Source organism: Lissotriton helveticus, chromosome 4_1 (genome assembly GCF_964261635.1).
Source record: "Lissotriton helveticus chromosome 4_1, aLisHel1.1, whole genome shotgun sequence".
NCBI lineage: Eukaryota > Metazoa > Chordata > Amphibia > Caudata > Salamandridae > Lissotriton > Lissotriton helveticus.
In genome coordinates, this window is record NC_136063.1 from 2,134,516,684 (window position 1) to 2,134,540,334 (window position 23,651).

Below are 23,651 nucleotides of genomic sequence, written 5' to 3' on the forward strand. Positions count from 1 at the left end.
TGTGATTTTGGGTCGCATCGTTTTCTGCATACATGATGGATTTGCCGCATTCGCTACATAATCCGTCACCTGCTGTATAATCTGCAAAAATTTAACAAAAAAAGTGTTTTGAGCGCAAGCAAATCCAAAATTACTAAAAATGCAGCTAGCCGTATTGCCTCGAAGCGGAAGACGCTTGGCAAAGGTTCACTCCTCGCTTTTGAGCTGCTTATTGCTGTATTTGTGATGTTAAACTGGTACTAATGAGGTGAAACTCTGCCCAGGCACCGTTAGCACAGGTAAAAATTACAAAATAATAAGGTAGTACTATCACAAAATGTGACACATTACACTGCACACTTTGCTTTTTCTTTCCGCGTAATTGAGTCAACCCTGCCTCATAATTTGGTCCCCTTACGCCGCATAATTCATCATTTCCTTCTCTGCATATTCCAGGGAGGATATTTAAAGGCCTCCAAGAGAAATGTCCTACTAAGTTCAACTTCTCCCTCAGTCACCAGCTAAATTAGTACAGCAGACTTGACAAAGAGAACAAGCTGGCTCAGCACACAACTATTATAATGCACAGTTTTAAAAGTTTACAGTAGTACACAGAAGTCAATAATTGAGCATTAACACGGCGTCTTCACAGACCTCTTTCTTGAATCCAGACTTCAGTCCGCGCTGCTGAGTTACACTTTTCTCATCTCACTTCTATGTACCTCAGTAACCACGACACACAGTAGTTGTGTGTATATTTTCTCTAACTACTAAGATTCTCCTCGCACAAGTACTTCTCTTTGCCACTAATTCGGTGTGATAACGTTTTATGTAGATTATTTAAACGCATAAGAGCCTTGAAGAAGTACCGTTGGGACGAAATGCGCCGCGTCGGCTATGAATTTCTATGTTGTGTTTTTAACAAAAGAATCATGAACAAAAGAATAAAAGAAGAATATGTCTCTAGTAACCCAATGGCTTATTTGACTCATTTGGAAGACTCTGTGTTAATGCTCAATTATTGACTTCTATGTACTACTGTAAACTTTTAAAACTGTGCATTATAATAGTTGTGTGCTGAGCCAGCTTGTTCTCTGTGTTTTGGGGTTTCCCAATTAGTGGGGACGTAGGAAGGTCACGATCCCGGCCCCTTTCACCACATTTCTGTTCAAACTACTATACACTAAGACTGACTCGTGCAGGCCTTTAGTGCCCTGACCTCCTGTTTTCTGTTAGACTTGACAAAGAGCTTCATTCATGACAATAGAAAAGTTGCAACTTGGGTTGGTCCATAGTCTCAGAAGGGGAAGTCAAAGTCCCTCAACATAAGGCTCTTTGTGTTACGTAGGGAGTCATCCCTAGGCTTGCTTGACTGTTATGTTATGTTATAAATGTTATAAATGGATTTATAGCGCGCACTGTTAGTCAAGACTGTCCTGGCGCGTGGGAGAAAAAATGACAGAAAGAGCTGAGGAACTAAACTACTTGTTGAAACAGATGAGTTTTGAGGAGTTTTTTGAAGATGGCCAATTCAGTCGTATGTCTTAATAGGTCTGGTAGATCATTCCACATGGTGGCAGCTCTAACAGCCAGAGACTGACCACCTAGATGTGATTTCCTAAACCTGGGGACCACCAGATGTCTAAGGACCGCCAAGCGTAGATGGCGCGTCGGCTGATAGAGCGTAAATCTGGCCCTCAGATAAGATGGACAAGGGCCATGAAGGGCTTTATGAGTCAGGACCAATGCCTTGAAACGCACTCTTTGAGCCACCGGGAGCCAATGAAGATCACTAAGCTGTTTGCGGACACTTAGTCTCCTGGGGATGTCAAAGAGGAGCCGAACAGCCGCATTTTGAACCACTTGAAGTTTGCCGAGGAGAAAGCCAGGAGAGCCGATGTAGAGGGCATTGGCGTAATCCAAGCGCGAGAGTATAAGCGCCCTGGCAACTGTCTCCTTGGCAGCTTGGGGCAGAAGGGGGAAGAACTTCCTTAGGGTTGTTAGGGTACCGAAGCATGATCCCGCCAATCTCATGATTTGCTCGCGGAAGCACAAGTCAGCCCCAAACCAAATCTCTAGGTTCTTAGCTATCCCACAGTCGCCCTTGGGACAGGGGGATCCTTTGGGCCAAAGTGCTTCTTTAAAGGCCACCGGGAATTGGCCATAGAGGAGTATTTCAGATTTATCCTCGTTGCATTTGAGGCTGGCCTGAGCAAGCCAGGCAAATACTGAGTACAGACAATGTTGGGATTCATCAGTGCGTAGGTCACTGCCTTTCCAGGTGAAGAGGAGTTGGGTGTCATCGGCGTTAGCCATAATTTTGGCACCCAATCTCTCTGCTAGGTAGATAAGGGGGTCAGATAAACATTAAAAAGCAAAGGGCTCAAAGTCGACCCCTGCGGGACCCCTGTTTCTACTTTGTTATCTGATGAGTGGAAGGGCGGCATCCACACTTGCTGGAACCGGTCTTTAAGAAATGGGGCAGAGAAGAGATCACCCCAGCAGGCACCACAAGACAAGTTTTATGTATTAAAAGGACAAAAGCTGTAGGGTGACCTGTCAAATGGAAGAGAGTAAACAAAGATTTAGTGGACCTGATATAATGACAAATGACTTTCATAAAAGGAAGCCTGGAAAACACTTACTGGTATCTGCAGCATATCTGGTCATGGACATCTGTGGTGTATACATGGTAACCCATCCCTCTGTCGTGGAGTACACATTGTGTTAAACTTATATTGATCAATTGGATGTGATTTTCTTTCCTACTGTTTCTTTAACCAATCTTTTAAAGTTCTCCTACCTTGCAGTCATGAGCGATGAGGTTCCATTATAGTATTTATTATAGTATTTATCTAGTTTGTTGTGCTAATCATGTTTTTAGTATCTACTTTTGTCTGATCTTCATGTTCAGTTCAGCTTCATGAAAGCTACAAGAAGGCATTTAAATGTAATGACTTCAGATACACAGCACTATGCATGTAATCACTAAAAAATATAAGCTCTACTGAGCAATTTGAAAATCGTGACTTTGCAGCTGCTTGGGTATGCAGTGCCATGCTGCAGGAATGGAGCTTTGCTTCTTCACTGCATTTTTTAAAAAAAATTTACTGTTTAATTTTTTGGCATTGGTATCAAAGCTCTTCACAGAAATCATTTGAGGCAGGTAGTGTTTCACTGTCTTCTTATTGGCCTTTGACACAATCGGTCATGCCATGCTCTTCGGTTACTTTCAGTCTCTATGGCTGGATGCCACTGTTGAAGCCTGGTTTAAATCATTAGGTTTGGGTTAACAATGCAGCTGTTGGTGGGGCGGAGCTTGCCAAGGCTCAAGATGGCTGCTCTCTGAATGAGCTCCGCGAGCCATCCGCATAATCCTTCATTATCCTTTCATCCTTGACTCATTCAGCACCAAAACTAGCGGATTGTGTTCCGATGCCATTGCGCTTTCATTGGATGCGTAGATCACCGACAACAAGGGACATTGACGGTGGAGCCATGTGCGGCCTATGTCTGCGGCCTATGCCTGCTACAGAGTGCTCGTTTCAGCCGCGGGGGTTCTCCGAGAGCTGTGGGGCCGTGCATGGCCTGCCCTACCTGGGTACATTGGCTGTGCAGTTGTGCGCCCCCAGAACTTGGCCTGACAGCGGAGTACGGACGTGCAAGACCAGATGCTCTGGGCCTTGCCAGCCAGGTCGGGTGCAGCCTGGCAGCACTGTGACGCTGAGGTGAGCGGAGGAGGGCCTTAGCGGGCCTTACCATTTCTTGCAGATGCCGTGGAGAACAATCCGGGCCTGGGCTGTGTTGCCTCACAGAGCGGAGGTACATGGGTTTGTGGAGCTTGGGACAGTTGCTGCCTGTGTGCAGTCAGGAATCAACTCACGCTGCTTTAGTTAAGGAGATTCCACTACCCTGGCTGAGGCGGACCCTGCTCCCATGATTTCCACCTGAGTTGCTAATTCGCGTCTCTCCGGCATTGGTGTGGTGGTTACTGGAAGATCGGACTATCACACCACACAACCCATCCCAGATGGAGAATCTCTGGGAAGTGAATCGCACTTTTAGTGCTGGGGGTGAGATGAGACAGTGGTAAAAAATAGCCAGCGGAGAGACTTTGGTTGCCCACCTAGTTGCAGTCGACAATTAGACCTACACCTGCTGGGAGGTGCGAGAGCCTTTCTCGCTCACGAAATCGAACTCCAGACGTATACCTGCTACGGAGTCCTTGATCTTTCCCTGGACCTTGCTTTTGCCTGCCCTGCAGACCACCGATATAATCTCCTACTGGGAATAAGGTTGTCAACCAGCCACACCTTGTAGTGTAGTTCCTATATTCCCAATAGGCTCTGAGCATTGGAATAGTGTATCCTGTAGTTTAGACGTAGGACTGAAGTCGACTAGATCTCTACCGAATATACTAAACTTAATTGTGTGTGTGCCAGCTAGCTCAGAGGTCACTAGAAACTTTCTCGAATGAACAAGAAGGGGTTAGTTTCTGACAACCGCATAAACATGACAACTTTGTTTCCCAAGAATAAGAAATATATCTCTAGAGTAGTGGAAACAATAGATAGTTATTTTACTCAGTCAATCGTGCATGCTTCATTTCACCAGAAGTGCAGAGAAATAGAGAGTTTTCAATAAAATATATTTATTGAACAGTCATCTTTCTCAAACAAAAGAAATGAACTGCTGCAATCGTAATACTTGCGGTAAAGTACAAAGCGTACAGTACGAAGAGTATTATAAAATAATATTGTAAAAGCATGATATGGTTTCTAAGCCATAAAATACCTAAAATGCATAAAATACATACAGTGATAAATAATGATTAAAAGTACTCAACTGGTGCTTCTAAAATACGCCTGCCCCGGTGTACCTAACCTAGGTCTAGTACAAGGGAAGAAGTAAGTGAGGTGTAGCCTAGTTTTAGTATTCTTTGCCAAGAATCTCATCCAAGAATTTCTTAGGGTCTAATCAGCTCCGTACCTTGGTTTAGAATAAAGGAGGTCTTGTATCTCTCTCTCAGGACTCGATTTCCCAGCAACCCGCAAGGGTAGCCTGGAAACACTGGAGCTGGATTTCTCGGCAGGAGAAAGTACTGTGTCTCTCAGTGCATCAGCTGGAGGGTCGGATTCCTTCGGCACTTGCTGCAGCAGGGCTCATCGAGCAAGTAGATAGTCGAACTGCTCTAAACCACCGTGTGTTTGTTTGGCCAAGTGTGGGCATATTTATATCTTGAAGGTGCCGAGTTTGACGTAAGATTTGACATAATAAAAACGTCATTAGAGACTTAATTCTCTGAAAACTCCATGAGTTCTTGGATAAATTAATATTCATCCAGGGGGAAGTCCCTGACTGCTGAAGGTGGGTTTTTCCAAGAAATCGTTGTAGATTTCTGGAACTAGTGGAAGTAGCCAAGCCGTATTAGGACTACTTGAACTATGTCTTAATACGGTTATGATTTCTATGCCTATATAAGGATACGATATTTTATACCTATATAAGGGCATGAATCGGGAAAATTACACTAGGGTCCTAAAACGCTATACAACACCCACTCCACGTATTATGTCTAATATTACTACATCTATAAGCATAAAAAACATAACTAAAGCATGTGTTCATAATCCCACCCAAAATACATGAAATGCATCAAATATGGTACATACACATACATGAGTATTTGTCTCGCACGCATTTTACAAGCAAAAGCTGTCATTAAAAAATGTTATCTAAATGAAACATGAAATGACAGTCATGAAATGGCTCTAAATTTACAGAAGAGAAAAAAAAGTCAAGACCATTCCATAGCATAATATATAAACTGTTAACGTTTTTATGAGATAATGCCAAATATTTGTCTATAGGAAGTGTCAAATGAATTCCTTGTTCTCTAAGAATAGTTCTACTTTAAGCAGATTACTTTGTGCCAACAAAAAAGTTCTATTCTGAAAAGGGAAGAAAAAAAATTCAAATGTAGATTGCCGAAACATACAGTTCCCAAGTTTAGAGAGTTTGTTTTTGAAAAACCGAAGGCCGAATTTTAGAGTTCATGGAACGCTGTGTGCACTTTCAAAAGTTATTCTCAGTGTCGGGAGAAAACATCAAATCATCTAAGCTAGCAAAGAAACCGTCTACCACAGTTGGTGAAAGTGGAACTACTTCATCAAGTTGATCAAATGTGCATAGATGTGAAGCATCACCGTCAGCGTCATTCGCATTAGCAATGTTCGATGTAGATGGTACCTGTGTGCCTGTTGTTCCACGTACCTCACCAATAGCTGGAGTCGCTGGTGAGATCTCAATGAATGCCGTCATCAGCATTGGCAGCCGTTGGGAGCAACACGATGCATGAGTCGTTACCGGACCTAGCAAGGCGTCAACATCCGTTGGCAGTGCTGATGGAAGTGTAAGACAGATGTCTAACACGCATTCTTCTCCGCAAAGCAGGCATCGTAGAACAGGTAAGATGCAATCTTGCCAGATTGGTCTGAATGAAAGGAACCAAGTGGTATTCAGATCTCTTAAACGAGCCAAGCCAAGAATCTGTGTAATTCTGTCACGATACCGCATGGCCAGGAGAGCCCGTAATCTGTAATCTGGGTATCGTCGGTGACTGGATTTGCCATATCGGAGCAGGAGAAACAAAAATAGAATTCCTGCTATGAGTCCCAAAAGAAGAGGCAGACCACCGAACACAGAGTGCATGAAATTTGGAAAAATGCAGAGGACTGCTTCGAATGGTGTTAACAGTTCTGAAAAGATCGTCTTAAATACATGTGCGATGCCACTGGTATCAGACATGTTTAAGATTTGACCTATCATTTCTGTGAAATGTACTGGGCAGTTTGTTGATAATAAGGTATGTATCTCTGCAGAAGTCCTTGCAACTTGCAGATCATACGTTTCTCTAGACGAGGTCAGTGGCACAGTTTTTTGTAAAAGAATGGCTTTCATTCTGCTTAAAGTATCAATTCGTATAGAAGAGATATTCAGTGAAGGCCATAACGCTGTCTCCCTGTCTGTATTACTTTTTGGATACAATACTTGCATACAACAAGTGACTCTGGCCGACACACTAACCAGATAGGCTTTTCCTGGCAACATGCCACAACAGCTGTGATCGTTGAGCATAACTTCGCTACAATTGGAAAGCTGCCTGAAAATTGGGTCTATCACGGCCGCTGGAGTACCGTGCAAGTGGCAAGAAAGGTTATTTAAAGAACCTTCGCAGGCTCCATGTAAATTAATACCTTTGCATAAAAGTGTACCCCTTAGTGAGTTTTTACAATTTTTTGTATTAAGAAATACCTCCTTTCCCCCACTCCAACATTTGTGTGTGTATGGTAAATTCCAGTGTTTACTTAATGTATCCTTTACCCAACCTTTCATACAGGCCTGCTGGTATATGCTGTAGACAATACTGAAATTGGAAAATTGTCACTGGTATTGTGATGGTGCCATGTATTATCCATTCAACGACAGGTTTCTCAGAAATTGTCAATGGTAATATTTCCAGTTTTTCAATGCTCAGCACCGTATAGTCTGCTCTTCTTTGTGCCAGAGAGATTTGTTTATATGTAAGGTTAAAGACAGTAAACAATGACGTGGTATTGATTAGACGCCATGGCACGTAGCCTGAACGCAGATTTTGTAACATCCAGCCTAGCAGCATTATAGAACGTAATTGAGACTGGCCATGTTGTAACATTAGCAAGTCCTCATCTATTATGTCAATGGCGATGATACAATGCTGTCCAAAGAATAAATTCTGGAGGACAGAGTCATTAACCCATTGTCCACTACAGAGAGAGCTTTCTCTAAATTAATACGATCAATTTCTCGTATTTTTTCTGCAGTTTCCATTTGTGTTATTTTCCAAGCTTCATTGTAAGCAGAATGTATACCGGCGTATATGAAACGTTTTTGACGTTGTTTACGAGGCCCAAGTAAGAAGTCTCGTAAGTCAACGTCTTCTTTAAGTACATTCAAGTGTTGTTTAATTTCTGGAAGTGTGGATTTCTGTAGCCAATCAAGGCATAGTTTTCCTACACTGTATGTGGTGACTATCCCTGGATGTTGTCTCTGGGAGCATCTTGGATCTGGCCTATTCATTTTGAACCCTTCTGTTTTGTTCATGAATCTATCTTGAAAGTTATTCGTGTCTATGGGCCAGATTAACCATTGTTTCCAATCAGGATTGGTACTGTTGTGTTTTAAAATCTGTTTCACGTCTACCTCCTCATCTGCAGTGCCATTACTGTCAGGTGTGGCCTTAGGTATGGACGGTTTGTTTAAATCTTTTATCTTAGCTAAGCCAAGACATGATGTTTATTGAACAGTGTCATTCAAAAATATGATTTGTTCTGGTACAATCCAGGCTCTGAACAAGGCTTCTAAACCCTGCACCTGCCATTCTTTTGTGCCCCAGACAGTTTTTGTCTCAATATTGTCTCTCCAAAAGTTGTACCCTAATGTAGACAGCTGAGCATACATTTTTCAGAATAAATTTGTTTAGTATTGGTCAACATGTTTTTCATTCCTGTCTTATTCACATTTTTTAAATAAAACGTTTCTGGGTTTGTGACATTAAAACCTGTAAAGTATGGAAATTTGTCATAAAATGTTTTAGAGCTGCCTTTTGGCAGCGTTGGACAATGTTCCCATTGATTGTAAGTAAAACATTTCTAGGATTTACAGATTTGTGCAAATAATGGTGACCAAAATGATTATAACAATTAAGTTCTTCATAACTTGTTGAATCTTCTAGGTGTTCATGTTTTTGAAATTTTGTTGACATTTCTAAGTCTGACATCATATTATTAACAGTTTCAAAGTCCCAATCATTAGAAAAGGTGCTTCATGAAACAAAATCACTTAAAGAAACCTTGAACTGGTATAGAATTTTCAGCAGTTCCACCGGGCCATAAATGTCATAATCAGTTGTGTCCCATGGTATACCACCAGGTATAGCAAAGGCTGTGATGTTCACTGATGACAGGTCTATTTGCTAACGATGAGATGACTTGTAAGGTTGCAGGAGCAAGTTGATGTTCTTACTTGCTGCGTCCATTGTACTGTATTTTCCATCTATCATTTGTCCCAAACTCAAAACAAGAATGAGCCATAGTAGCATAAAAAGTACACCTACTCCTATCCAAAATTCAACCCAATGGCGAAACCAGATATGTTTTCTCAAGTTGATGAAAGAGTTCTGTTATTTTTTCTTTAAAATAATTATTTGCTGGCGTTATTTCTGGTTCACTGGGATCCTCAGAAAAGTTATCGAAGTTGATAAAATAGCCAGAGGCAGTTCTGTCAATTGTTGGTATTGCATCCGGATTTTTTGAGATCACTGGAGTTGCTTCCTCCTTTGACATGTTTGTATAGTCAGATACTACATCATTGTAGACAGGAGTTTATTGACAAACTGATATTTGGGTATCAAGAGGGACGAGTTCCATGGCTGTGTTGCAAAGTCCTTCTTTTCTCACTGTAGGTTTATCAAAGGTGATAAGTCTTTCAGTTTGAACCTCTTGAATAATAGCCAGATTTGGTTGTCTGCTACTTCTTGGGAGTCCACATGGCCTACTACTTATTATCGGCCACATGATGTGGTTTTACCAGGTCAATTGATACTGTTCTGTTCTCCCTTTTTCCAACAAGCGGCGGTAGTAACACTGATCTTGTTCCAAGAATTGCTAAGACAGGTACTGCTTTTCTATAAGAAGGCCCAAATTCCTTCTTTACCGCAATCTTTTCCCTGACTAGATCCCCACATTTTGGAATCCAGACAGGTCTTGCTGGGACAGGTGGTTTTTCTTCAGTGTTCGTTGGGCTTTGTGTTGTGCTACTCAGACTTCTTCTCGTTTCGTTTAAGTCCTGTAAAACAGCCAAACGGTCTTTAATATCAAAGGGTTTCTGTTCCACCACTGAAGTTCGACAATCAAGATCCTGGATAAACATTCTAGTACCAAATTTTAATTCATATGAAGTGATTCCCCCTAGAGAATTTCTTGGCAGATTGTTAAGACTACGTTGGACACTATTTAGATATCTGACCCACCCGAACCTAATACCCTAGCTGTTATAGATTGCTTTATGTCACGTTTTTTTTCTTTTCACTGCCGCATTTCCCTCAGGATGGAAGGGACTCGAAAACCGCAATGCAGCGCCCAAGCTGGCCATGGCCTCCTTGTAAGCTTGAGAGCTAAACGCAGGACCCTGGTCAGAATGTAGCGTGCCGATTGTGTATGTGCCGATAAAGACTCGCATATCTTTTATAACAGTTCTGGCGTCAGCCGAGCGCTGGTGCCACATCCAAATGAATCTTGTCTTAATATTTGTGGGACCGCGTACGTCTATGGCGATGTCTACGTGTAGATAGTCTAATGCTGTCTAACAACGGTGTCTGAACTGGGCTTGTTACACTGTAGTTAGGTACCTGATGGTCTTCAAAGCTATGCTCTCTGTAACAGGTATCACAGTTAATTCCGAATTTGTAAACGTCGACGCTCATTCCCGGCCACCAGTACATCTCTTCTAATTCTATTAGAGATTGCAAGATCCCTTGATGTGTCAGACCCTCTCCCATATGTGCTTCCTGAACCAAAGCACCTCTCTTGTTCCTGTTTGGAATTACTCTATCCCCCACTCCAGGGATTTGACCAAAAGGAATAGAGTTTGCATCAATTATGTATATATTACCGAGTGGATAGTTTAGTGGTAATGCTGCATAGTTGCCTTTCATTGAGGCATTCACTGCTAGCATTGTTTCACCGTCTATTTTCGTTTTTGAACGAGTGATTGCAGCTACCGAAGCCGTTTGCACAGCTGCCTTCGCGGCCTCATCAGCCAATGAATTCCCTTCAACGTGAACGCCATCACGCTGATGACTCAGTGTATGAATCACTTGAGTCTTTTGCAAAAGAACTACTTGTTCCCATAGCAGTTTATGCTTAATTGTGCCACCTTTAGCGTCTTTGAAGCCGTTCTGCACCCAGTTCTGCAAGTATTCATTGTAAGATTGGACGCAGTAATACGAATCGCACACTATGAGTGTGGGGAATTCGCGATCGGTATTTTCAAGCGCCATCTTGAAAGCCTGTAGTTCAGCTCGCTGAGCTGCACAGTCCCCGAGTGATTGAGTTTTAGTGACCATAGGTCTAAACTTGCCTTCGCACCAGCGACCTTTAACAATCGCTCATGCAGCACTGTAAGCTTGTTTACCCTAAATTGCGGGTTGTGCTGATCCGTCTGTATATATTATACAGCCATAAGCCAGGACATTCTAATTCGTATTGTAGGAATTCAATTTCAAATACGGGTCAAAAACGTATTCAACGTCTGTTGCAGCAAGAGAATTAACCCATTGTATCCATCTCGGATATAGAGCTTTTGCATTTGGAATGCTTGCTTTTGTCACTGCCTCTAAGGCAGGTACAGGTGTAAAGATTTTAATGCGTTTACCCTGTGCAAGGGCTCTTTCTTTTGCTACAGCAGTCTGAACCGCTGTCAGTATCTTTTCTGTTGAAGTGAATTTCATTTCAGCTTGTGTGTACAAGTGTGACTTGTATGCTACTGGTACCATCTCACCTTCGTTAAAGGTTAGGTATGTGAATCCGCATCTTCCTGGGATGATTCGGATCACTAGGTTGCGCACGTTGTCGCGTTTTTGTAACTGTGTTTTTGCTAACATGTCTGTTTGCACTGAGCGCAAAATTTCTGCGTGTTTTTGTGTACAATTAGTAGGTTTGAAATCAGGTTTGATTAGTTCGTAGAGAGGTTTAACCCTTTCTGCGTAATTTAGAACATAAGTTCTTCCAAAATTCAGGAAACCTAGAATTGACTGTAAGTTTTTCAGCGTTTTTGGCTGTTGGAGCAGTGCACATTTCTCTAAAAAGTTTGCTGCCAGGCTTTTGCCTTCACTTGATAACGCATATGCCAAAAATAGGACGTTGAGGTGGGCAATACGTGATTTCTTAAAATTTAATTTATACCCTTCAGAAGCGAACCACAGGTGTTCACTCTTTTCAAGTGTACGTCCAAATCATCATCTGTAAGATAGATGTCATCGACATAGGACAATGCCTCATCATCGTACATTTGTAGTAACTCCGTTACTCTTGCTGAAAATAACCCTGGACTATTCTTGAATCCCTTGGGGAGACGGCAAAATTGTCGCTGTGCCCCCATTATGGAGAAAGCGGTCAAATACCTGCTTTCTGGTTCAATGTTTTGACAAAAGAAACCATTTGAGATATCTAATGTAGTTTTATATTTTTTGCGCATGATGTTATTCAGCAGTGCTGCACTATGTGCATTTTGTACTGTAAAAGTTTTGCAACAGGAGTTTAGATGTCTGTAATCCAAAACTAGACGATATGAATTGCCTGGTTTGGAGACAGGAAACAAAGGATTGTTCATTAATAAGGTGCATGTTTCAATCACCCCTTGATATTCAAGTTGATTTAAAATTTCCCTGACCTGTTTTTTAGCTTCCTGTTTTACAGGATATTGCCTTTCCATTGTTGGTTGAGTTTTCAACTGGATTTTATGGTGGGGGGAATCCTCATCATATCCTACATGATTTTTGTATAATGCTGGGGCCTGGGCCACAGCCCATTTCCTGGCATATGTGTATTTCTTATGAATTGAAATGTGATTTGAAAAGGCTGGCATAATTATATCTTCACAATGTTGTGCTCCCCATCCAACTGTGAGAGCATCCCTTGTTGCACAGCTTATCAGTCCTTCTGATTATTCCAGAGTTCCTCCAAATATTCAACCAACAAAATATCATTTACTTCTTCCGAATTTATTTCATTCTTAAGCTTTTCAAAAGTTCATTTTTTCTTTCATAAATCATTGTTTTTTATGGATTATAATCACTTTCAATACATTCGTCCAATGCATTTCGGTCATATTTGACCTTCATCAGGGACAATCAGCTGAAACAAGGAGTAAAGATACCAGTCAACGAATAGTTAAATTGTCATTTACAAGCATCTAGTCAAACCAAACATTGTGATTGAAATTGTGTTCAAACGTGATAAACCTAGTGCTTCGGTGCTATATAACATGCATAACAAAAATAATGCCCACTTGGCACTCACTTGTGCTCATGTTCATCAATCCTTCAATAACGCATCAACTGAAAGGTAAGACATGACTGTAAAGTAAAATAACATTGAACAACTCACTTTTTATCTTAAAACAGTATGCTGCTTTCAAAAACCCCTTGGTGTGATGTTTCTCAAACTTACATTGCTGACGAAAAAAACGCCTTTCGTTGTCTTCCTTGACTTAATCAGACCCCCCAGGATATAGCGGCATGGATTAGCAAATTTAGCGGCACAAAAATGGAAATTTAGCGGCACAAATATGGAAATTTAGCGGCAATTTTGCGGCATTTTATTTGGCTATTTTTCCTACAACAAACACAGATTTCTTTGTTTTTTGAGATATTTATCAACAAGAAGCTATGAGACTCTATTGCTGCCGATTTCTGTCCCGAAGGGAGACAGGAGGTGGCACGCGCGGACAGGAGATGTGTATTCCGTACGCCTGCACATCTCCTGTCCCCGGAGGCTGGCAGCACGCGTATCGCACGCCTTCAGTTTCCCTCCCCCCGTCGCTCCACAGAGCCAGCTTGTTTTTTACACTCTTAGCTGTCTCTATGCTGTCTCTAGCGCTGTTGTTTGTATTGATTTTTGAGGGATGGTGACTCCTTTTTTGGCAGGGGGGCAAAGCTACTAGTAAGGTTATTAGGAGAGAGATGAAAGATCATTCTCTATGGTTACCACCCTTACCCCACCAGTCTATTCTAATTTATAATGTTCCTGGCAGGGTTCCCAGATGTTATGGTGACACAGAGGACACCCCAAGCCTCATTTATCGGTCTCTCTGAGAGATCTGCTCATGCCTCTTAGCTGTCCAATCAGAGGGGAAGGCACTCTCCAATTTTGTGCAGTATCCCTTCATGCAAGTACCATACTGTATGCTACTGATTTTGCAGGTTTTGTGCTGCCGCAACCACTTGATTTCATATTCATCCCATGGTCGCAGTCCATGTTAGTTTCTTGTTGATGGTGGCCATGCTGTGTCTAATTTTGCGCTCTGTTTACATTTAGAAAATATATTTTGCATCCGGTGGCACTGTGTCACAGTACTTGGCTCCAGGCAGGCAGATGTCTCTCTCCTTTTCCTCTCATTCATTCGTTGCTGCCCGATCAGCCTTTGCAAATATGAAGCTAAGCCCACTGCTCTCACTAACTCTATCGACCAACTTCTCCCAGTATAGAAAGGTATCGTGTTGCATTGTTATATTTTGTTGATTATATCTAAAGTACTCTGAAACAGGTCTCAGCCTTCATGAGCTCTATGGAAGTAAATAAACAAGTATCGTTTTGTGCTGCTTTTCTCGTGTTTGTGTGAAAACTAGCATGAATTTATGCATAACAAGGAATTTGATCAGGAAAAAAGTGGCAATACTTTATTTGAATTGTACATTAAGGCATAATGGAATTTCTAATGAAGTGGAGTGAGCACATTAATACAGAACAAATTAATGCAGATATATACTGCAGAAGTGCGAGCGCCTCTTCGGGCAGTTCTAGCTCCCAGCGTATGCATCTGATCTACAGCAGCGAATATCTAATTTTCGTGCACTGTGAGTTACACATAATCAATACCTGTCAGCATAGATTGCTTGCTGTGCCGTGTAATGCCGTCCCGTCTCACCTCCCCACTTGCCGACACTCTCCCATAATCAGAGCTCGAAGTCCGCCGACCCCCGTTGCTTCCTTGCAGTAACCCCGCGCCTGTCATCTGAAAAGTTCCCCGGGTAGGTGTTACCCTATGGAGAGGCAGCGTGCATCAAGCAAAATCCGAAAGCCAGACTGCCGAATATTTCCTGGCCGTTTTCTTTCAATTGTAGGTTTATATTCTGATCAAACTTTAATCCCACACTAATAGCTAAGTAATTTTATCAAAAATAAGGCAATACTACTTGAATAAAGAGTCTGACTCGTGTGGTATGTTAGTTGAATAGATAATATATGCAAGACACCCAAGTATGAACATACTTCCTCGATACAGCCGAAAAGTGAAGCAACAGCTGATAGTTGGACGGCCCACCTCTTTCCACCAATCCTGGCCCAGCTCTATTAAGAGCGGCGGGCGCTTCAACGAGGACAATGAACAGTGAGGCCTGCAGGGGCGTGTCTGCAGCTGAGCCGCGGTTTCGCTTTAAGACTCCCACTGGAGAATTGTGTGTATGCACCCCGTGTGAATCGCATTAGCTGCTGCCTTTTTGTGAAGCTCGGAACGCCGCATTGCATTGTAGGGCTAGATGGGCATGTCTGGATTTCGGCTCACTTGTGTTAAAATCGCGGGATTTTTACAAAAGTGCCGATTTCGCGGGCACTTCTGTAAAAATCGCGGCATTTTAACAAAAGTGCCGATTTCGCGGCAAACCGCGAAATCGCGAAATCGCGATATCCTGGAGGGTCTGCTTAATCCAAATGATGCCGGCATTAGCGGGGCATCTGACCTATAGCGTTACATTTGATAACAACAACGTAGCCTCGAAAAGAATGATGTGTTCTGATTGGCCCGAACTCCGATCACATGATCTGAAAACCGGCCAATGAGAACGTCTTGCCGCTTTGTGGACCATAAAGATTTCCGCGTCTCCAAGTGAATGAAAAACAATAATGAAACTTTAACACAAATAAAAATTTAACTAGGATAATAACGTAATAAAATAAGGACATGTCTCATGAGCTACTGGGTAAATGTACAGACGTCCATCCGCATAGACAAGGCTGAAGCACCAGTGTGTCTAGTTCTAGTTACAACTTAAAAGACTAAACCATGATATGATGTCTTAAGTTTAAAGGTAGCAAGTGAATTCAGTACGATCATTGAGCCCAAATGGCTTATGGGAGTTCAGAAGATACATCCAATTGTTTTCCCTTTGAAGGAGAAAACGATTGTTGTCCCGTCCTTCTATTTTATTGATTGCTTCCAAAATCAAACATTTCAATTGGGACACATTGTGTTTCTCTTCTTTGAAATGTGTGGCCACTGTTGATTTCACATTTCCAGTTCTAATGTTCGACTTATGCTCATTAAGTCTTATTTTTATTTTGCGCGTGGTCTTCCCCATGTATGCTTTCCCACATGGACATTTTAACATGTATATTGCATTTGCTGTATCACAGGTAGCGTTTACATGCAACTTGATGGTGTGTCCTTTCATCGGATGTGTCACTGTGTTCCCCCTGATGATGTTATTGCAGTGCCCACATTGTAGGCAAGGTCTCGTTTCTCGTAAACACGTTTCTTTTGGACTTTTTTGTTTCAATATTTCCCCTAAATTTTTGCCCCTAGTAAAGGCAAAAATCGGTTGTTGTTCAAAGGCTTGTTCAAAGTCAGGTTCCGCTCGTAGAATATTCCAATGGTTTCTGATGATCTTTTTGAATTTATAACTCATAGTAGAGTATTTAGACACAATTGTCCTCCTTTCTTCTTTCACCTTGGGTCTTGTTTTCAGTAGATCCTTCCTAGGTATACGACTCACTTTTTCTATGGATTGTTTTATTAAATTGTTTGGATATCCTCTTTTGCGAAATCTTTCTCCCGTGGTCTCCAATGCATTCTCTACCTTGTCTTCATTTAAAATCATTTTTTTTGCTCGCATCATATGTGATATAGGTAAATGTGCTTTTAGTGGTTCCTGATGAAAGCTATGGAAATGGAGAGTATTATTCCTGTCTGTTTTTTTGCGATACATTTCTGTTTCTAATTTCCCTTAATGTAAGTTGACTCGAACATCCAGAAAAGTGATGGAGGTTTTTGATATCTCCCAGGTCAATTGTATTCTCTCATTTTTGGCATTTAATTCCAACAGTGCCTTCTGTAAAGTTTCTTCTGTGTTATTCCATAAGATGAAAATGTCGTCAATGTAGCGTACTATCATTTTTAAATTGTCTGTCCAAACTGGGTTGCTCAAAATTAGTTGTTCTTCATATGCTTTCATGTATATATTGGCATATACCGGGGCGGCACAGTTGCCCATCGAAGTACCTACCAATTGTTGATACCATGTGTCATCCATTTTGAAATAGCTATGGTAGAGTGTGAAGACTATAAGTTCCATAAGGAACACTTGCATGGGTTGGTTATAATCCGTAGATAGAATTGCTTCTTCCATAGCTTCGATACCTTCTCCATGAGGTATTACAGTATACAAAGATTTAACATCGGCAGTACACAGTAGCAATTGTTCATTGGTTGCTATCTTTAACATCTCCAATCTGATCAAGAAATCTGTGGAATCTTTAATGTAGGTAACCATTTTCTGTACTGTGGGTTGCATGTATTTGTCTATTAGTTGTCCTGTGGGTTCATGTATGCTGTTCTTTGTCGAGACAATAGGACGTAACGGTGGGTTGAGCAGATCCTTATGCACTTTTGGCATCATATAGAATGTTGGACTTTTTGGGTTAGTTTTGATTAGAAAATTTCTAGTTTTCTCTGTTTTTACTCCGTTTTCTTTAGCTCTCCCAACAATTTCTGCCAATTTGTTTGCATATTCTTGGGTAGGATTGTAATTTAAGACAGCATAGGTGTTGGTGTCCGCTAAATGCTCTTTAACTTTATTCAGGTACATCGTCGTGTCCATCACCACAAGGCCTCCTCCTTTATCTGCTTTTGTGCAGATGATGTCCTCATTATTGGCAAGTCTCTTTAATATGCTCATTTCCTTGTTAGTTAGGTTTCTTTTAATCTTTTTTTCAAATTTGATCTTATTCAAATCTTGTTTGACCATTGTCTCAAACAGGTCTAATGTTTTATGACTTGTTGGAGCCATAAAGGTACTTTTAATTCGCAATCCCTTTAATTGATCAGATGCCGCAATGTTTTGTTTGACTAGATGCTTGTAAATGACAATTTAACTATTCGTTGACTGGTATCTTTACTCCTTGTTTCAGCTGATTGTCCCTGATGAAGGTCAAATATGACCGAAATGCATTGGACGAATGTATTGAAAGTGATTATAATCCATAAAAAACAATGATTTATGAAAGAAAAATGAACTTTTGAAAAGCTTAAGAATGAAATAAATTCGGAAGAAGTAAATGACATTTTGTTGGTTGAATATTTGGAGGAACTCTGGGATAGCCAGAAGGACTGATAAGCTGTGCAACAGGGGATGCTCTCACAGTTGGATGGGGAGCACAACATTGTGACTTTCAGTTAGACGCCTATGACAAGAGGCGCCACTCTGTTTTTGCACGCTACAAAATTGACGAAATTAACTTTTTGAAATTATAAATTTCTAACTAAACGACAGTGTGCTCGCACCTTACATTTCTGCATAATTATATCTTCGCCATGTGGGCACTGCCTGACAAATTTAGGTGGCCAGTCTTGTTCAGCTAGAAGGATGTTATAACCCTTAGAGAGCTTCTCCCAAAAGAGTGCTCTAATTTTTCTTGGTTTGTCCCCCTCCATCCGGAGTGTTACTTCATATTACTTATGTGGTACACTAACCCTGGTATCTGTAGTTTCAACTTGGATGTTTTTATTCATGTCCACTGTCTCCAGATGATCCTTCAGGATCTTGCGAGCTATGGTTACCTCTGCTGCGCAGTCTAGCATTGTTTGGGCCCACTCCCCGTTCTTGAGTTGTGTCCTTAAGATCTTCAGCATGTCTGATCTTTAGACTTGCTACCTTTTTTTTGGTGAATTGAGTTTTCTTATTTTTTGGAACGCGCTGTTCGTCTTTGGACTTCACGCGTTCTTCTTTTTGTTCTGATCATCCTCTTCTTTTGGATTTCTGAAAGGAAGTCGGAAAGGTACGAGAGGAACGTGTATCAATATCTTGATATCTATCAGGTTTTTTCAAATTATCCCTGTTTCTAAGGTTGTATCTTTTTTCAGAGAGCTCCTGTTGAGGAGACCTTCCTCTGGACTGTGAACGCTTCTCTCTAGGAAGTGTCTTTTGGTGTTTTCCCATTTCTTCTTAGGAGTAGTGAGATTATTTTTAATAAAAACTTTTTCAGGATTTTCAGTTAGTAGGGGTTTTACTGGTTTCCCACCCAAACTATCTCTACCTAGTTCTTCATAGGATTTTTCAATAATTCTGGCAAGTTCAAAAGGTTGTTCTGTTATATCTGTTTCTTTTAGTTGTTGGCCGATCGCCACTGATGCCGCTTCACCTTTGATGTTGGCTAATAGTATAGCCAAGACCTGTTTGAAATCTTTCAATAATTTCATACCCAGATTTAAGGCTGGTTCTGGACCGCATTCATTTTGAATCTGTCTCAGAATGTCTGGTATTACCGCCATAGACGGGACACCATGTGGTTTTGTGTGGATTGAAGCAAAGACTGTACCCCATGTGTCGCAGTCTTCTACGTGTGGTGCAATCCCCATTGGTAAACAGATTGTTAGAATCCTGTGTTTCTCATGAGGTGTACTATCAGGAAACACTGCCTCTATTTGAGTAATTTTTTGAGCTAACCAGAACGGAATTTGTTCCTGTTTTGCGGGCAATTTACCAATGACTGACTGTATAGTCTGTGGTGTAATTTTGTTTGTGGTCCCTTGATGAGGGATGTGCTTTGGAATTCTTAGAGCTGGTTGGACTGTTAAAGTCCGCATGACATATTGAACCAGCTGCCTGTGTATTTTGATCAGCTGTTTTAGCTGAGCTAACAATTCAGGAGCTGTCACTCTTTCAATGTCAGGATGTGGTGTATAGCTGGCTAGTACCGGCCAAGTGGCTCCTGGTCTACCTAGTGGACCGTGCCTGGTAATGTGATTTTGATGTTGTAGGGCGCCATTAAACCAGAGCTGATGCTCTTGGTAAGTTAGTGGAATTTCAACGTCCTCGAAAGGAACGTATTCCGCTGGTGGTTCCTCTAATTTATAGTAGTGGAACTCGTGTGTTTTTGCATTTGATGCGGGAAACATAATCCATGAATAGAATATCTCTGTCTGCCAATATTCATGTGCCTCTATTACAAATATTACTTTACCACCTCTTGGTGATATCCCATTTTCTATAAGTTTTATAGTAATGGTTTTCCTTATATTTGCCGGGATGAGTATAGCATCCGGGTCATTTTGTTGGAGACTTGTGTCATCTAAAACTGCCTGAGCTGCTAATGCAGCTCTATCCCTTTCGTCATCACTCATTGTGTTGACCGAAAGTTTGCAGAGCAAGTTTCAAGGAAACAAAGATTAGGTGCACAATATTTTGGAACACTGTATCCTTCAACGTTGAACAAACTGAAAACTAATACATAGGATTTGTTTCGTCCTACTCAGTTTAAAGCGGATATTTTATCCTTTAACCCACTCCAGACGTCTATTGGAGTATTTTACGGGAAAAAGGGGTCTGTGTGAAAAGTACGACTGAGTTACTCTAGTATCTAGCGTTAAATTATCGCCTTACCAAACGTTGGGTGCCATGTAGTGTAGTTCCTATATTCCCAATAGGCTCTGCACATTGGAATAGTGTATCCTGTAGTTTAGACGTAGGACTGAAGTCGACTAGGTCTCTACCGAATATGCTAAACTTAATTGTGTCTGTGCCAGCTAGCTCAGAGGGCACTAGAAATTTTCTTGAATTAACAAGAAGGGATTAGTTTCTGACAACTGCATAAACATGACAACTTTGTTTCCCAAGAATAAGAAATATATCTCTAGAGTCGCGGAAACAATAGATAGTTATTTTACTCAGTCAATCGTGCACGCTTCGTTTCACCAGAAGTGCAGAGAAATAGAGAGACAGGCGTTTTCAATAAAATATATTTATTGAACAGTCTTCTTTCTCAAGCATAAGAAATGAACTGCTGCAATCGTAATACTTGCGGTAAAGTACAAAGAGTACAGTACGAAGAGTATTATAAAAGAATATTGTAAAAGCATGATATGGTTTCTAAGCCATAAAATACCTAAAATGCATAAAATACATACAGTGATAAATAATGACTAAAAGTACTCAACTGGTGCTTCTAAAATACACCTACCCCGGTGTACCTTACCTAGATCTAATACAAGGGAAGAAGTAAGTGAGGTGTAGCCTAGTTTTAGTATTCTTTGCCAAGAATCTAATCCAAGAATTCTCTTAGGGTCTAATCAGCTCCGTACCTTGGTTTAGAATGAAGGAGGTCTTGTATCTCTCTCTCAGGACTCGATTTCCCAGCAACCCGCAAGGGTAGCCTGGAAACACTGGAGCTGGATTTCTCAGCAGGAGAAAGTACAGCTTCTCTCAGTGCGTCAGCTGGAGGGTCGGCTTCCTTCGGCACTTGCTGCAGCAGGGCGCGTCGAGCAAGTAGATAGTCGAACTGCTCCAAACCACTGTGTGTTTGTTTGGACAAGTGTGGGCATATTTATACCTTGAAGGTGCCGAGTTTGACGTAAGATTGGATATAATAACGTCATTAGAGACTTAATTCCCTGAAAACTCCATGAGTTCTTGGATAAATTAATATTCATGCAGGGGGAAGTCCCTGACTGCTGAAGGCGGGTTTTTCCAAGAAATCGTTGAAGATTTTCGGAACTAGTGGAAGTAGCCGAGCCGTATTAGGACTACTTGAGTATTGTCTTAATATGGTTATGATTTCTATGCCTATATAAGGATACGATATTTTATACCTATATAAGGGCATGAATCGGGAAAATTACACTAGGGTCCTAAAACGCTATACAACAACCTATTGCCGGTACGCCCAACACTATCAAGCCTGAGTAAGCACTATAAGACACTCGGTATTGCGCAGGATCAGAGCGCTGCTCAAGGGGCGAGATCTGGTGATAGCCGAACCCCCATTGAGTCCCAGAATGGGCAAAGTGGACAAGATGCAACCTAAGTTGCTATTTGAGCAACAGAAATCAAGATACAGAGACGCCGGTGATGCCCGGACCTCGGACGAGCGCACAGACGCACCAGAACAGATGGAGGTAGACATCAAACAGATTCTGGCAGTGATTCAGAAGAGTCTGGCAACTATTGATGGGAAAATAGACACGCTGGCATATCGCATGGACAGAATGTCGGAACGGATTGCATGAAGCTTGCACTGCTGCTTTTGCTAAGCTGTTTGTTCTGCCTAAGTTCTAATGCAATAGTTAAAATAAAGTAATGGGAATAGAGTAGCGATAAGTGGTATACAGTGCATTAATTTATTCTGTGTTCTAAAACTGTTTATTTCTATTTTTTCATGTAACAGAAAAACTTGGGCCTGGGAGGTGCTATTACTCCATCTTGAAAACCCACACTGTGCATGTCAAATTCCAGAAGGAGCTCAAGTCATTTGTCATTGAACCAATGCCAAGCTACCGTCACTAGAAGATGCGCCTGAGAACCTGACTTGCTGACCCCAAGTGGAAGACAAACTGTTAACATTGTATTTCTATAAGAACATTAATTGTCGGGTGGAATAAAACATACTTGGGAAAATAAATTGATGGGCGGGAACGCAAACATTAATATTCATTCTGAAAAGTTTAATTTTAGTATGGTGTGATGACCTCTCCTCTCTTCTTGTCCAATCAAAATTGGGGATCCTTACACTTGCAACATTGGGGGGTGGTACACTGACCTGGAAAATAGTAGGGTAGGCTTAGTTAGTTAATTTGTCCGACTTGTCCGAATAGCTGACCTGTCACTGACCCAACGCACTCAATAGGGATCAAGAGCAGAGGTGCTGGCAGAGCCCTCTGTCAGAAGGTTCGAAACCCAGATCGGGGATTGAAAGCTGAAGTGCTGGCGAAGCACTTTGTCAGAGAAATCGATAACTCTTACCGGGTTCTGGCTGTTAGCTGGAGAGAGGGAGTAACGCAGGCATTGCAACTTTAACTGCGGGTGCCGGTCTTAGCCTGTGGTGGTCCTGTCCTGACCCAATTTGGCTTTACCTGTCCTAATTCTGATCTGCACCTGCCTGCATTTATGGTGCCTGCACTTTCGGGGTTCTGTCCTTTAAACTGGGGCCGTGACCAGGGTTAGTTCTTCATACCATTCTAGGTAAATATTCAATGTGGGTATGTCATTATTCTGATTACTTCTCTTTTCCCACCCTAATATTAAAAAATAAAGGTTTTGCATATTGTCGTAAGTCATTGTTCTGATTCCTTCTCTCTTCCCACCCTAATGCCAAATGCGTAAAGACTGCCTTATAAAATCTATACATTTTTTTTATTCTGATCGTTATCTTCCTGATTGAAAATTTTCTATTGCTCAATGCTTGGATGAAGACATTTAAAGAATTTTACATAAAGAGTTTAAACATTTCCCGAGTTTGTGGTTATTATATGAGTGCAAATGTTATTTTTCCTATTATTCTAACACCCTTGATCCCTTAGGACTTTAGGTACCGACTACAAGGATTGGTAAGTCAATGGTATAGGTCCTAAATGAAATTCATAAATCACTGATTAGAGTAAAAGCGCACAGGTTATCTGGTTAGACTCACAGACAAGCTTATGTTGTTTTATGGGCCCAGGTGAGTATGGCAAACCGAGTCAGGTGACCTGCGCGCTCTATCAGATGAGCAGGATTGCAGTAAGCATTTGCTAGATAGGCTCATGCTCTGTTTGTTGGTCTGGGCTGATGTGAACTGAATTCGGAATTATCCCACTATCTGCAGTAG